The following is a 16,390-nucleotide window of genomic DNA, read 5'->3' on the forward strand; positions in this document are numbered from 1 at the left end:
GATCAATGACAGAGTGGTGATCACCAATATAGACTCCCTGATCACCTCCGTCATTGATCACCCCCCTGTAAGGCTCCATTCAGACGTCCGTATGATTTTTACGGATCCACTGATACATGGATCGGATCCGCAAAACACATGCGGATGTCTGAATGGAGCCTTACAGGGGGGGTGATCAATGACAAGGGGGTGATCACGCATATAGACTTCCTGATCACTTCCCTGTCATTGATCACCACCCTGTCATTGATCACCCCCCTGTAAGGCTCCATTCAGACGTCCGTATGATTTTTATGGATCCACTGATACATGGATCGGATCCGCAAAACACATGCGGATGTCTGAATGGAGCCTTACAGGGGGGTGATCAATGACAAGGGGGTGATCACGCATATAGACTTCCTGATCACTTACCTGTCATTGATCACCTCCGTCATTGATCACCCCTCTGTAAGGCTCCATTCAGACGTCCGTATGATTTTTACGGATCCACTGATACATGGATCGGATCCGCAAAACACATGCGGACGTCTGAATGGAGCCTTACAGGGGGGTGATCAATGACAGAGGGGTGATCACCCATATAGTGTCCCTGATCACCTCCGTCATTGATCACCCCCCTGTAAGGCTCCATTCAGACGTCCGCATGTGTTTTGCGGATCCGATCCATGTATCCGTGGATCCGTAAAAATCATACGGACGTCTGAATGGAGCCTTACAGGGGGGTGATCAATGACAGAGGTGATCACTCCCTGATCACCTCCGTCATTGATCACCCCCCTGTAAGGCTCCATTCAGACGTCCGCATGTTTTTTGCGGATCCGATCCATGTATCCGTGGATCCGTAAAAAATCATACGGACGTCTGAATGGAGCCTTAAAGGGGGGTGATCAATGACAGGGGGTTGATCAATGACAGGGGGGTGATCACCCCATATAGACTCCCTGATCACCCCCCTGTCATTGATCACCCCCCTGTAAGGCTCCATTCAGACGTCCGTATGCGTTTTGCGGATCCGATCCATGTATCCGTGGATCCGTAAAAAATCATACGGACGTCTGAATGGAGCCTTACAGGGAGGTGATCAATGACAGGGGGGTGATCACCCCATATAGACTCCCTGATCACCCCCCTGTTATTGATCACCCCCCTGTAATGCTCCATTCAGACATCTTTTTGGGCACAAGTTAGCGGAAATTTTTTGTTTGTTTTTGTTTTTTCTTACTAAGTCTCATATTCCACTAACTTGTGTCAAAAAATAAAATCTCACATGAACTCACCATACCCCTCACGGAATCCAAATGCGTAAAATTTTTTAGACATTTATATTCCAGACTTCTTCTCACGCTTTAGGGCCCCTAAAATGCCAGGGCAGTATAAATACCCCACATGTGACCCCATTTCGGAAAGAAGACACCCCAAGGTATTCCGTGAGGGGCATGGCGAGTTCCTAGAATTTTTTATTTTTTGTCGCAAGTTAGTGGAATATGAGACTTTGTAAGGAAAATAAATAAAATAAAAAAAATCATCAATTTCCGCTAACTTGTGCCAAAAAAAAAAAAATTCAAGGAACTCGCCATGCCCCTCACGGAATACCTTGGGGTGTCTTCTTTCCAAAATGGGGTCACATGTGGGGTATTTATACTGCCCTGGCATGTTAGGGGCCCGAAAGCGTGAGAAGAAGTCTGGGATCCAAATGTCTAAAAATGCCCTCCTAAAAGGAATTTGGGCCGCTTTGCGCATCTAGGCTGCAAAAAAGTGTCACACATGTGGTATCGCCGTACTCGGGAGAAGTTGGGGAATGTGTTTTGGGGTGTCATTTTACATATACCCATGCTGGGTGAGATAAATATCTTGGTCAAATGCCAACTTTGTATAAAAAAATTGGAAAAGTTGTCTTTTGCCAAGATATTTCTCTCACCCAGCATGGGTATATGTAAAAAGACACCCCTAAACACATTCCCCAACTTCTCCTGAGTACGGCGATACCAGATGTGTGACACTTTTTTGCAGCCTAGGTGGGCAAAGGGGCACATATTCCAAAGTGCACCTTTCGGATTTCGCAGGCCATTTTTTACACATTTTGATTGCAAAGTACTTCTCACACATATGGGCCCCTAAATTGCCAGGGCAGTATAACTACGCCACAAGTGACCCCATTTTGGAAAGAAGACACCCCAAGGTATTCCGTGAGGGGCACGGCGAGTTCCTAGAATTTTTTATTTTTTGTCGCAAGTTAGTGGAATATGAGACTTTGTAAGGAAAAAAAATAAAATAAAAAAAATCATCATTTTCCGCTAACTTGTGACAAAAAATAAAAAATTCTAGGAACTCGCCATGCCCCTCACGGAATACCTTGGGGTGTCTTCTTTCCAAAATGGGGTCACTTGTGGCGTAGTTATACTGCCCTGGTAATTTAGGGGCCCAAATGTGTGAGAAGTACTTTGCAATCAAAATGTGCAAAAAATGGCCTGCGAAATCCGAAAGGTGCACTTTGGAATATGTGCCCCTTTGCCCACCTAGGCTGCAAAAAAGTGTCACACATCTGGTATCGCCGTACTCAGGAGAAGTTGGAGAATGTGTTTTGGGGTGTCATTTTACATATACCCATGCTGGGTGAGATAAATATCTTGGTCAAATGCCAACTTTGTATAAAAAAATTGGAAAAGTTGTCTTTTGCCAAGATATTTCTCTCACCCAGCATGGGTATATGTAAAAAGACACCCCTAAACACATTCCCCAACTTCTCCTGAGTACGGCGATACCAGATGTGTGACACTTTTTTGCAGCCTAGGTGGGCAAAGGGGCACATATTCCAAAGTGCACCTTTCGGATTTCGCAGGCCATTTTTTGCACATTTTGATTGCAAAGTACTTCTCACACATTTGGGCCCCTAAATTACCAGGGCAGTATAACTACGCCACAAGTGACCCCATTTTGGAAAGAAGACACCCCAAGGTATTCCGTGAGGGGTATGGCGAGTTCCTAGAATTTTTTATTTTTTGTCGCAAGTTAGTGGAATATGAGACTTTGTAAGAAAAAAAAAAATAATAATAATAATTTTCCGCTAACTTGTGACAAAAAATAAAAAGTTCTATGAACTCACTATGCCCATCAGCGAATACCTTAGGGTGTCTACTTTCCGAAATGGGGTCATTTGTGGGGTGTTTGTACTGTCTGGGCATTGTAGAACCTCAGGAATCATGACAGGTGCTCAGAAAGTCAGAGCTGCTTCAAAAAGCGGAAATTCACATTTTTGTACCTTAGTTTGTAAACGCTATAACTTTTAGCCAAACCATTTATTTTTTGCCCAAACATTTTTTTTTTTATCAAAGACATGTAGAACAATAAATTTAGTGAAAAATGTATATATGGATGTCGTTTCTTTTGCAAAATTTTACAGCTGAAAGTGAAAAATGTCATTTTTTTGCAAAAAAATAGTTACATTTCGATTAATAACAAAAAATGTCTGCAGCAAAAAAATACCACCAAATGAAAGCTCTATTAGTGAGAAGAAAAGGAGGTAAAATTAATTTGGGTGGTAAGTTGCATGACCGAGCAATAAACGGTGAAAGTAGTGTAGTGCAGAAGTGTAAAAAGTGGCCTGGTCATTAAGGGGGTTTTAGCTAGCGGGGTTAAAGTGGTTAATGTACTTTTAAAGTTGTCCGACAAAAAATATTCAGCAGTTTTCAAATCAGCACCTGGATCTGAATACATTTGTAATTGCATTTAATTAAAAATTTTGTGTAGCCACTGAGTTATTTAATAAAATATATCTATATAGCGCCACCTGCTGTTAGCTTTTTTTCCAATTTTTCTGTCCATCTCACTGAGGTGGTCGCATATGCTCAACTGCCTCTTGAGCTGTGACAGGGACACGCCTCCTGAGCTGCAGCTAAGAGGACATGCCCCCGAGCAGCCAGGTTAATATAAATTTAGCACAGATTTTAGGTATTTTGCATTCTTTGATACATCAGTAATTGCGGTAATCCTAGCTTCTGTTATTGGGTTATAAGTGCTGTCTCAATGTCTCAATTTTGGGGTGCATTTATTTTAAATATATAAAAGTGCTTCCATTCGTCCTTGCTTTTGGGGTGAATTTGCAGTCTGATACAAGCAGTTTTGGGTTGTGTTAATTTTAATTTTATAAAAGTACGTCTGAGTTCACACTTAAGTTATTTGGTCAGTTTTGGCCCCGTGACTGCCCTAATAAGTGAAGTGTGCAGTGATTCTAAGAGCGATGCTCATCTCTAGTCGTAACAAGTCAGAACACCAGTTCTAATTCACCAATATTTTGTATGATCAGTTTCATGAAGAAGAAGCAAGATGTCCGTTATTGCTGCCGTTTGTACCTTACCAATGATCACTAATTGTAAAATGTTCTTAAAGTCTACATTATATTTTGTCTACTTATAAAGGCTTACAAAACGATCCCATCATCAATCTGCTACCCATATGGGCACCGGTGCACAAAGGCTGTCCTGTATTGTGTGATCATGGAGGAGGGTGGGCAGTGGGTGGTGGGGAGATGCACACTCAGCACTCAGCCCATTTCACAGGCAGAAGAGGACAGGTCTGTGTCAGCTCTTTAAATGTTCCTCTCTTCCCACTCACACCCACTCTGAAATAAAACTGGTGACTCAAACATTTACAAACAATTCTCGGCTGCAAGAAATAGCAAATACCCTGTTTAATGTGTAACTTATGAAGATGTTCAGCACAAAGAAGGCAGCGACTGCGCTGCAGCACCTGCTGGACTAGGCGAAGGACTAGAATCACAAGTTAGAAACGCTGTAGATGAAGTGACAGATGAATGTTCTTCAATAGACAGATATCAGATAGGTATGTAATGTCACATTCTGTAAACTTTGGTCTTATCTGTGCACATCATTAGACACTGTATATAGATGATAGTTAAAGGCAGATCAATACATGTATGGCTTAGGCTGATAGATTCTGTAAAATTTGGTGCACATCAATACTTAGACAGATAGATAGATAGATAGATAGATAGATAGATAGATAGATAGATAGATAGATAGACAGATAGATACTATAGATAGATAGATAGATAGATAGATAGATAGATAGATGAATAAATAGATAGATGGACTGACAGAGATAGATAGATTATTATTATTATTATTATTATTATTATTATTATTAAAGCACCATACATTCCATAGCGCTGTACATATGATGAGGGGTGCGCATACATAATACACATAATTGCACCAAGCATGAAAAATATGAGTTACAAACAGGTACAGGAGGAGAGAGGGCCCTGCCTGTGAGGGCTTACAAACTACGAAATAGATAGATATATAGATACAGAGAGATAGATAATAGATAAAGACAGAGAGATAGATAGATAGATAGATAGATAGATAGATACAGACAGATAGATAGATAGATAGATAGATAGATAGGAGTATAGGTAGATAGATAATAGATAGATAGATAATAGATAGATAGATAATAGATAGGTAATAGATAGATAATAGATAGATAGATAGATAGATAATAGATAGACAGATAGATAGATAGATAGATAGATAATAGATAATAGATAGACAGATAGATAGATAATAGATAGACAGATAGATAGATAGATAGATAGATAATAGATAGACAGATAGATAGATAATAGATAGATAATAGATAGACAGATAGATAGATAGATAGATAATAGATAGATAATAGATAGATAGATAATAGATAGATAGATAGATACAGACGTGGACAAAATTGTTGGTACCCTTTGGTCAATGAAAGAAAAAGTCACAATGGTCACAGAAATAACTTTAATCTGACAAAAGTAATAATAAATTAAAATTCTATAAATGTTAACCAATGAAAGTCAGACATTGTTTTTCAACCATGCTTCAACAGAATTATGTAAAAAAATAAACTCATGAAACAGGCATGGACAAAAATGATGGTACCCCTAGAAAACACAGAACATAATGTGACCAAAGGGACATGTTAATTCAAGGTGTGTCCACTAATTAGCATCACAGGTGTCTACAACCTTGTAATCAGCCATTGGGCCTATATATATGGCTCCAGGAAATCACTGTGTTGTTTGGTGATATGGTGTGTACCACACTCGACATGGACCAGAGGAAGCAAAGGAAAGAGCTGTCTCAAGAGATCAGAAAGAAAATTATAGACAAGCATGTTAAAGGTAAAGGCTATAAGACCATCTCCAAGCAACTAGATGTTCCTGTGAGTACAGTTGCACATATTATTCATAAGTTTAAGATCCATGGGACTGTAGCCAACCTCCCTGGACGTGGCCGCAGGAGGAAAATTGATGACAAATCTAAGAGACGGATAATCCGAATGGTAACAAAAGAGCCTAGAAAGACTTCTAAAGAGATTCAAGGTGAACTTCATGCTCAAGGAACATCAGTGTCAGATCGCACCATCCGTCGTTGTTTGAGCCAAAGTGGACTACATGGGAGACGACCAAGGAGGACACCATTGTTGAAAACGAATCATAAAAAAGCAAGACTGGAATATGCCAAACTACATGTTGACAAGCCACAAAGCTTCTGGGAGAATGTCCTGTGGACAGATGAGACAAAAATCGAAGTTTTTGCCAAGGCACATCAGCTGTATGTTCACAGACGAAAAAATGAAGCATATCAAGAAAAGAACACTGTCCCTACTGTGAAACATGGAGGAGGCTCTGTTATGTTCTGGGGCTGCTTTGCTGCGTCTGGCACAGGGTGTCTTGAATCTGTGCAGGGTACAATGAAATCTCAAGACTATCAAGGAATTCTAGAGAGAAATGTACTAGCCAGTGTCAGAAAGCTTGGTCTCAGTCGCAGGTCATGGGTCTTGCAACAGGACAATGACCCAAAACACACCGCTAAAAACACCCAAGAATGGCTAAGAGGAAAAAATTGGACTATTCTAAAGTGGCCTTCTATGAGCCCTGACCTCAATCCTATTGAGCATCTTTGGAAGGAGCTGAAACATGCAGTCTGGAAAAGGCACCCTTCAAACCGGACACAACTGGAGCAGTTTGCTCATGAGGAGTGGGCCAAAATACCTGCTGAGAGGTGCAGATGTCTCATTGACAGTTACAGGAAGCGTTTGATTGCAGTGATTGCCTCAAAAGGTTGCGCAACAAAATATTAAGTTAGGGGTACCATCATTTTTGTCCATGCCTGTTTCATGAGTTTATTTTTTTACATAATTCTGTTGAAGCATGGTTGAAAAACAATGTCTGACTTTCATTGGTTAACATTTATAGAATTTTAATTTATTATTACTTTTGTCAGATTAAAGTTATTTCTGTGACCATTGTGACTTTTTCTTTCATTGACCAAAGGGTACCAACAATTTTGTCCACGTCTGTAGATAGATAGATAGATAGATAGATAATAGATAGACAGATAGATAGATAGATAGATAGATAGATAGACAGATAGATACTATAGATAGATAGATAGATAGATAGATGAATAAATAGATAGATGGACTGACAGAGATAGATAGATTATTATTATTATTATTATTATTAAAGCACCATACATTCCATAGCGCTGTACATATGATGAGGGGTGCGCATACATAATACACATAATTGCACCAAGCATGAAAAATATGAGTTACAAACAGGTACAGGAGGAGAGAGGGCCCTGCCTGTGAGGGCTTACAAACTACGAAATAGATAGATATATAGATACAGAGAGATAGATAATAGATAAAGACAGAGAGATAGATAGATAGATAGATAGATACAGACAGACAGATAGATAGATAGATAGATAGATAGATAGGAGTATAGGTAGATAGATAATAGATAGATAATAGATAGATAGATAATAGATAGGTAATAGATAGATAGATAGATAGATAGATAGATAGATAATAGATAGACAGATAGATAGATAGATAGATAGATAATAGATAGATAATAGATAGATAATAGATAGACAGATAGATAGATAGATAGATAGATAGATAGATAGATAGATAATAGATAGACAGATAGATAGGTAGATAGATAATAGATAGATAATAGATAGACAGATAGATAATAGATAGACAGATAGATAATAGATAGATAGACAGATAGATAGATAGATAGATAGATAGATAGATAATAGATAGATAGGTAGATAGATAATAGATAGATAGATAGATAGATAATAGATAGATAATAGATAGATAGATAATAGATAGATAGATAGATAATAGATAGATAGATAATAGATAGACAGATAGATAGATAGATAGATAATAGATAGATGATAGATAGATATATAATAGATAGATATATAATAGATAGACAGATAGATAGGTAGATAGATAATAGATAGATAGATAATAGATAGATAATAGATAGATAGATAGATAGATAGATAGATAATAGATAATAGATAGATAATAGATAGACAGATAGATAGATAATAGATAGACAGATAGATAGATAATAGATAGACAGATAGATAGATAGATAGATAATAGATAGATAATAGATAGACAGATAGATAGATAGATAATAGATAGATAATAGATAGATAGATAATAGATAGATAGATAGATAGATAATAGATAGATAGACAGATAGATAGATAATAGATAGATAGGTAGATAGATAGATAGATAGATAATAGATAGATAGATAATAGATAGACAGATAGATAGGTAGATAGATAATAGATAGATAGATAATAGATAGACAGATAGATAGATAGATAATAGATAGATGATAGATAGATAGATAATAGATAGATAGATAATAGATAGACAGATAGATAGGTAGATAGATAATAGATAGATAATAGATAGACAGATAGATAGGTAGATAGATAGATAATAGATAGACAGATAGATAGGTAGATAGATAGATAGATAATAGATAGATAATAGATAGATAGATAATAGATAGATAGATAGATAGATATAGATAGACAGATAGATAGGTAGATAGATAGATAGATAATAGATAGATAATAGATAGATAGATAGATAATAGATAGACAGATAGATAGATAGGTAGATAGATAATAGATAGATAATAGATAGATAGATAAAATATAGATAGATAGATAGATAGATAATAGATAGATAGATAGACAGATACTGTAGATAGATTATAGATAGATAGATAATAGATAGACAGATAGATAATAGATAGATAGATAGATAGATAGATAGATATAGGTGCACATTAGTCTGATAACTGAATGCACTGCTCTTTCTCATAGGGTAAAGACGTATCTTAGAAACATGGTGAAGAGTGTTTCATTGGATTCATCGTAATGTTTAAAAGTTCAAAGTTCTGCTGTTAAAATCATTTTTCGAACTGAAAATTCTATGCTGATGTCAATGGAGAATCGCTATAAACTCTTTTTAATAGACATAAGTAACATCATCCAAAAGCTGCTCTTGAAAAATAATCATGAAGAGCAAGTGTTAGAGAATTGGTTGCAGTCCTAGAAAGCCTGTGCTGCAGCTCTGAGACGTCGGGGCCGTTATCCAAATGTAACTTCTAAGAACTGGAAACAGAAACACCATGGGGGAGAGTTATCAGGACTGGTGCAAAGGAAAACCGGCTTATCACCCACAGCAACCAATCAGATTCCACCTTTAGTTTTCCAAACGAGCTCTGAAAAACGAAAGGTGGAATCTGATTGGTTGCTATGTTTTGTGAACACAGATTTTATTGTTTTTGGGGTGGTTTCACAAATAGATTTTTTTCTTCAAACAAATGGAAAATATTTGTTCCTTTTTCAGCTTGTTTTTTTCTTACTAAACGCTCTGTGGTCCAAATTTTCCAATAGTGCCACTTAAAATCTGCTGCAAACAATGAGGGAATTTATCATAAACAATGCATCAGTTTTCTGATACATATTCAGCATTTTGCACAAAAATTAGTGATTTTTTTTTCCTGCCACTGTTGTAACTTTTTTTTAAAAGTAGCTGGAACTTAGTGGTAGGGCATGGACATGACACAACAGATTTGCATTTATTTATTCCAGAAACTAAATTGGGAATTGTAACTCAAATCTATGCCAGTGTATAGCTGCCATATATTTAATTTTCTGCCGCACGGACTGCCAGAAGGAAGGACAATTTTATTAAACAGTTTATTAACTATTAATAATTTGGGACATCACATTCCAGCACACCTTTTTTTATTATGACTGATATATGAAACACTAGCACCTATGGGGTTTCTTTTAAAACCAAGCATTGTCCTAAGTACTGCGTTTTTCAGGTGTTTCCTCATATGAGGAAACGCTACATTAAAAAATTCTCTAAATCAAAAAAGTCACCTAAAAATACTTGAAAAAAAAAAACACATAAAACTTATTTAAAAAAAAAACAAGGCTACTTGAACTATATGTGTGAAGGAAGCCTATGGTGAAGCAGAGAGCCGTCCACTCCTATCCTCACCATTCGGCTAGACTCCGGCACTCCCCAGCAGCCGCACATCACGCTGCTGGCTGTATGGTGAGTGGTGAAAGCTGGGAACAGCCAGCAGCGCGATGTGTGTGTGTGAGCGCGCCGTGCTGCTGCTGAGGAATGCAGGATGTGCCAATCATCTGAAAAACAGGTAAGTATTTGTGTTTTTTTTATGGAGCTGGAGTGGGCACTAGGGGCCAAAGGAGGGGGGGGGGGAAGCACAAGGAGGACATAACTACTGTGAGAGGACACAAGGAGAACATAACTACTGTGAAAGGGCACAAGGAGGACATAACTACTGTGAAGGTGCACAAAGGTGGGCATAACTACTGTGAAGGGGCACAAAGGTGGGCATAACTACTGTGAAGGGGCACAAAGATTGGCATAACTACTGTGAAAGGACACAAGAAGGACATAACTACTGTGAAATGGCACAAGGAGAACATAACTACTGTGAAAGGGCACAAGGAGGACATAACTACTGTGAAAGGGCACAAGGAGAACATAACTACTGTGAAAGGGCACAAGGAGGACATAACTACTGTGAAAGGGCACAAGGAGGACATAACTACTGTAAAAGGGCACAAGGAGGACATAACTACTGTAAAGGTGCACAAAGGTGGGCATAAGTACTGTGAAGGGGCACAAAGGTGGGCATAACTACTGTGAAGGGGCGCAAAGGTGGGCATAACTACTGTGAAGGGGCCACAAGTTGGGTACAACTACTGTGAAGGGGCTACAAGGAGGACATAATTACTGTTAGGGGGCACAATGTGGACATTCCTGCTGTAAAGGAGGCACAATGTGGGCATTATTACTGTGAGGGGACACATTGTGGGCCTAACTAATTTGAAGGAGGCGCAATGTGGGCATTAATACTGTGTGGTAGCACTAAGGGCCCTAGATTACTCTGTTATACATTGGGATTGCTCGGTCTTCCAGGGCAGCACAGCGCCCCCTGATGGGGATTTACCAGGCACAGTTATCATCCCTTCTTTTTGCTCTATTACCGCCTTGTTCTGGTTACAGTGGAGATCACGCCAACATACCAGCGACACCCTGGATGAGGTAGGACCAGTTGGTTCTTTGATTTATCGCAAGGAGTATTGGTACTGCTGTGTACCCTATAATAGATTTTATGAGGTAAGTGGGACTGAGTGAGTATAGTTATGCAATGGGTGAAGTTAGAGGAGTGCGTGCCGCAGAACTCTTCATTCATTCATGTAAATTTAAGTGTCAACACAATGCTGAACCCTTACTCCGGGTGCTGGAAAGCCTAGCTTCACCTCTGCCTATGGTATGTTCACACAAAGCAGCTACTGCACATTAGTCTGCAGCATTTATTATGTAGAGAAGGTTAATACAAACCACTTACTAATGTATTATTATCATCCATATTGCTTCCTTTGCTGACTGGGTTTATTTTTCCATCACATTATACACTGTTTGTGTCCATGGTTACGACCACCATGCAATCCATCAGTGGCGGTCGTGCTTGCACACTGTAGCAATAAGAACTAATTGTAAGTTCCCAGTAAATGCTGCTACTGTATCCATACTAGTAGCTGAACTTTAAAAATAGTATCTATAATGTCAATGATATTTTGGGGTTTCCAGTTTAAAGGGAACCTTTCACCGGGATTTTGTGCATAGAGCTGAGGACATGGGTTGCTAGATGGCCTCTAGCACATCCGCAATACCCAGTCCCCATAGCTCTGTGTGCTTTTATTGTGTAAAGAAACCGATTTGATACATATGCAAATTAACCTGAGATGAGTCCTGTTCCTGACTCCTCTAACGTACAGGACTCATCTCAGGGACAGGACTCATCTCAGGTTAATTTGCATATGTATCAATCGTTTTTTTACACAATAAAAGCACACAGAGCTATGGGGACTGGGTATTGCGGATGTGCCAGCGACCATCTAGCAACCAATGTCCTCAGCTCTATACACAAAATCCCGGTGACAGGTTCCCTTTAAGGCTACTTTCACACTAGCGTTTTTCTTTTCCGGCATAGAGTTCCGTTGTCGGGGCTCTATACCGGAAAAGGACTGATCAGGCATATCCCCATGCATTCTGAATGGAGAGTAATCCGTTCAGGAAGCATCAGGATGTCTTCAGTTCAGTCGTTTTGACTGATCAGGCAAAAGAGAAAACTGTAGCATGCTACGCTTTTATCTCAGGTGAAAAAAAACTGAAGACTTGCCTGATCTGGCATTTTTCCCCATAGGAATGTATTAGTGCATTCAAAATACCGGAATGCCGTATCCATCCTTCCAGTCTGCGCATGCGCAGACCGGTAAGAATGTGAAAGATGATACAAGACGGATCCGTCTGTCCGCATGACAAGCGGAAAGACGGATCCGTTCTTGCAATGCATTCACACAGATGCGTCTCACAAATGCTTTCAGTCACATCTAGATCGGCGGATCTGGCGGGCAGTTCCGACGACAGAACTGCTTGCCGGATCACACTGCCGCAAGTGTGAAAGTAGATTACCAATGAGTTCCGATGTCAAAATGTTGAAATATACAAATATTATTCAGGTTGTATAACCATTTTGAATCTATTTAACCCTATTAAAAGGAGGTTTTCTCGTTTTAATTAACCACTTCACATCCGGGCCATTTGCCCCCTTTCTGACCAGGCCTAATTTTGCAAATCCGACATGTGTCACTTTATGTGGTAATAACTTTAGAACGCTTTTACTTATCCAAGCCATTCTGAGATTGTTTTCTCGTGACACATTGTACTTCATGACAGTCATAAATTTGAGTCGATATATTATTTCACCTTTATTTATAAAATAATCCAAAATTTACCAAAAATTTAGAAAAATTTGCAATTTTCAGCATTTCTATTTATCTGCTTTTAAAACAGAAAGTAATACCTCATAAAAGATGTATTACTTAACATTCCCCATATGTAGACTTTATGTTGGCATCATTTCGTAAATGTCATTTTATTTTTTTAGGATGTTACAAGGCTTAGAATTTTAGAAGCAATTCTTAATATTTTTAAGAAAATTACCAAAACCCACTTTAAGGACCAGTTCAGGTCTAAAGTCACTTTGTGGCGCTTACATAGTGGAAACCCCCCATAAATTACCCCATTGTAAAAACTACACTCTACCCTCAAGTTACAAGAAAAATGATTTTACAAACTTTGTTAACCCTTTAGGTGTTCCACAAGAATTAAAGGAAAATGGAAATGACAGTTCTAAATTTCATTTTTTGGGCAGATTTTCAATTTTAATCCATTTTTTTCTTTAACACATCAAGGGTTAACAGTCAAACAAAACTCAATATTTATTACCCTGATTCTGCAGTTTACAGAAACACCCCACATGTGGTCGTTAACTGATGTAACGGCACACGGCAGGGCGCAGAAGAAAAGAGCGCCGTATGGTTTTTGGAAAGCAGATTTTGCTGAACTGGTTTTTAGACACCATGTCCCATTTTAGGCCCCTGATGCACTCTTACAGTAGAAACTCCCAAAAAGTGACCCCATTTTGGAAACTAAGGGATAAGGTGCCAGTTTTATTGATACTATTTGGGGGGTACATATGATCTTTAATTGCTCTATATTAAGTTTTTTGTGAGGCAAGGTAACAAAAAAATGGCTGTTTTGGCACAGTATTTTTTTGTTTACAACATTCATCCGACAGGGTAGATCATGTGCTATTTTTATAGAGCAGGTTGTTACGGACGCAATTATATCAAATATGTCTACTTTCTTTGTTGGTTTGTTTCAGTTTTACATAATAAAGCATTTTTGTGTCTCCATTTTCTGAATGCCATATTTTTTTGCCGAACGTCTTGTGCAGGGGATCGTTTTTTGAAGGAGGAGTCGACATTTTTATTGGTACCATTTTGGGTACATATGATTTTTTGATCATTCATTATTACCCTTTATGGGGCAAGGTGACCAAAAAATTGGTTGTTTTAGCACAGTTTTTATTTATTTATTTTTACAGCGTTCACCTGAGGGGTTAGGTCATGTGACATTTTTATAAAGCAGGTCATTACGTACATGGCAATACCTAATATGTATACTTTTTCTTATTTATTTAAGTTTTACACAATAAAAGCATTTTTGAAACTAAAAAAAAATGATGTTATAGTGTCTCCATAGTCTGAGAGTTATACCTTTTTTCTTTTTTGACCAATTGTCTTAGGAAGGGTCTCATTTTTTGCAGGATGAGGTGACGGCTTTGTTGGTACTATTTTGGGGGGCATACACCTTTTTGATCGCTTGGTATTGCACTTTATGTGATGTTAGGTGGCAAAAAATGGCTTTTTTGGCACTGTTTTTATTTTTACTTTTTTACGGTGTTCACCTGAGGGGTTAGAAGGAGAGAAAGGCGCTCATAGGGTGAGTACGTCAATTACCAATGCCCTCACTAAGGGGAGATAGTTTGCTCACCTATTTATGTTGCACCAGATTGGGCGCAATCACAATGAAGGCCAAATGAAGGAAGTTACTGGTTGGTTGTCATGGAACCATGAACCAGACGTACAACAAGGGATAAGTGGAAAATAAGAAGGTTTTATTGAAGAGCAAGCCGTAAGCAAAGTCCGAACGGATGGCTAAACCGAAGCAGGGTCTTGCGGAGACAGAGGTCAGGAACCAGAAGGGTAGTCAGACGAAGCCAGGAACAGGAACCAACGGGGTAGTCAGACGAAGCCGGAATCAGGAACCAACGGGGTAGTCAGACGAAGCCGGAATCAGGAACCAACGGGGTAGTCAGACGAGGCCAGGATCAGGAACCAGAAGCAGCAGCAGTCTTGGAAGCATGTGAACACAGGAGGACCAAGCAAGGAACTGAAGTCACAGACCTCCTATATATATGAGCTAGGCATCCAGCTCCTCCCAGTGGGAAGGAGGAGCCGCAGGGTGGGAGGCTACAAGAAAACCCAGAAACCAAGATGGCCGCCAGCACATGTCAAACGAAGGGAACAGCAAGGAGGTAAGACCATGACAGTACCTCCCCCTCAAGGGCCCCTCCTCCGCGGAGTAAGGAACGGTTTCTGAGGGAAGCGTGCGTGGAAGGCTCGGAGCAAGACAGGAGCATGGACATCTGCGGAGGGAACCCAGGAACGCTCCTCTGGACCGTAACCACGCCAATGGACCAAAAACTGCACCCGGCCGCGGACCAGGCGTGAGTCCAGGATATTGCTCACCTCATACTCCTCACGATTGCCCACTTGGACCGGACGAGGCCGAGGAATCGAGGAAGTGAAACGATTACACACCAGTGGCTTCAACAGGGAGACATGAAACACGTTGGAGATCCGCATGCCAGGAGGAAGCGCAAGGGCATAGGCTACCGGGTTTACCCTGCGAAGCACTCGGAAGGGACCAACAAAGCGAGGCGCCAGCTTGGGAGTGGGCACTCGAAGGTTGAGGTTGCGGGTGGACAACCATACGCGGTCTCCGACCTGGTAGGAAGGAGCGGGCGCTCGTCTGCGATCAGCCTGGAGTTTCTGGCGCTGCGCAGAGACCTCAAGGGACCTCTGGATCTGTACCCAAGAAGCACGTAGGACGGAAAGGTGATCCTCCACAGCCGGAATATCCTGGGGAGAGAATACCTCCGGTAACACGGCAGGTTGGAACCCATAATTGGCCATGAAGGGAGACGTCCCAGAGGAAGAGTTCACCGCCGTGTTCCTGGCAAACTCAGCCCAAGGCAGGAGGTCAACCCAATTGTCTTGGTGATCGGAGACATAGCAACGAAGGAATTGCTCCAAGGCCTGATTGGATCGTTCTGCGGCCCCATTGGACTGAGGGTGGTAGGCCGAGGAGAAAGAGAGATGAATCCCCAACTGGGAGCAAAAGGCGCGCCAGAACCTGGACACAAACTGACTCCCCCGATCCGACACAATCTCCTTGGGCAAACCGTGCAACCGGAAGACCTCCCTGGCAAAAATCGAGGTCAACTCTTGTGCAGAGGGTAACT

The sequence above is a fragment of the Bufo gargarizans genome, chromosome 3 (genome assembly GCF_014858855.1).
Source record: "Bufo gargarizans isolate SCDJY-AF-19 chromosome 3, ASM1485885v1, whole genome shotgun sequence".
In the NCBI taxonomy this organism is placed as follows: domain Eukaryota; kingdom Metazoa; phylum Chordata; class Amphibia; order Anura; family Bufonidae; genus Bufo; species Bufo gargarizans.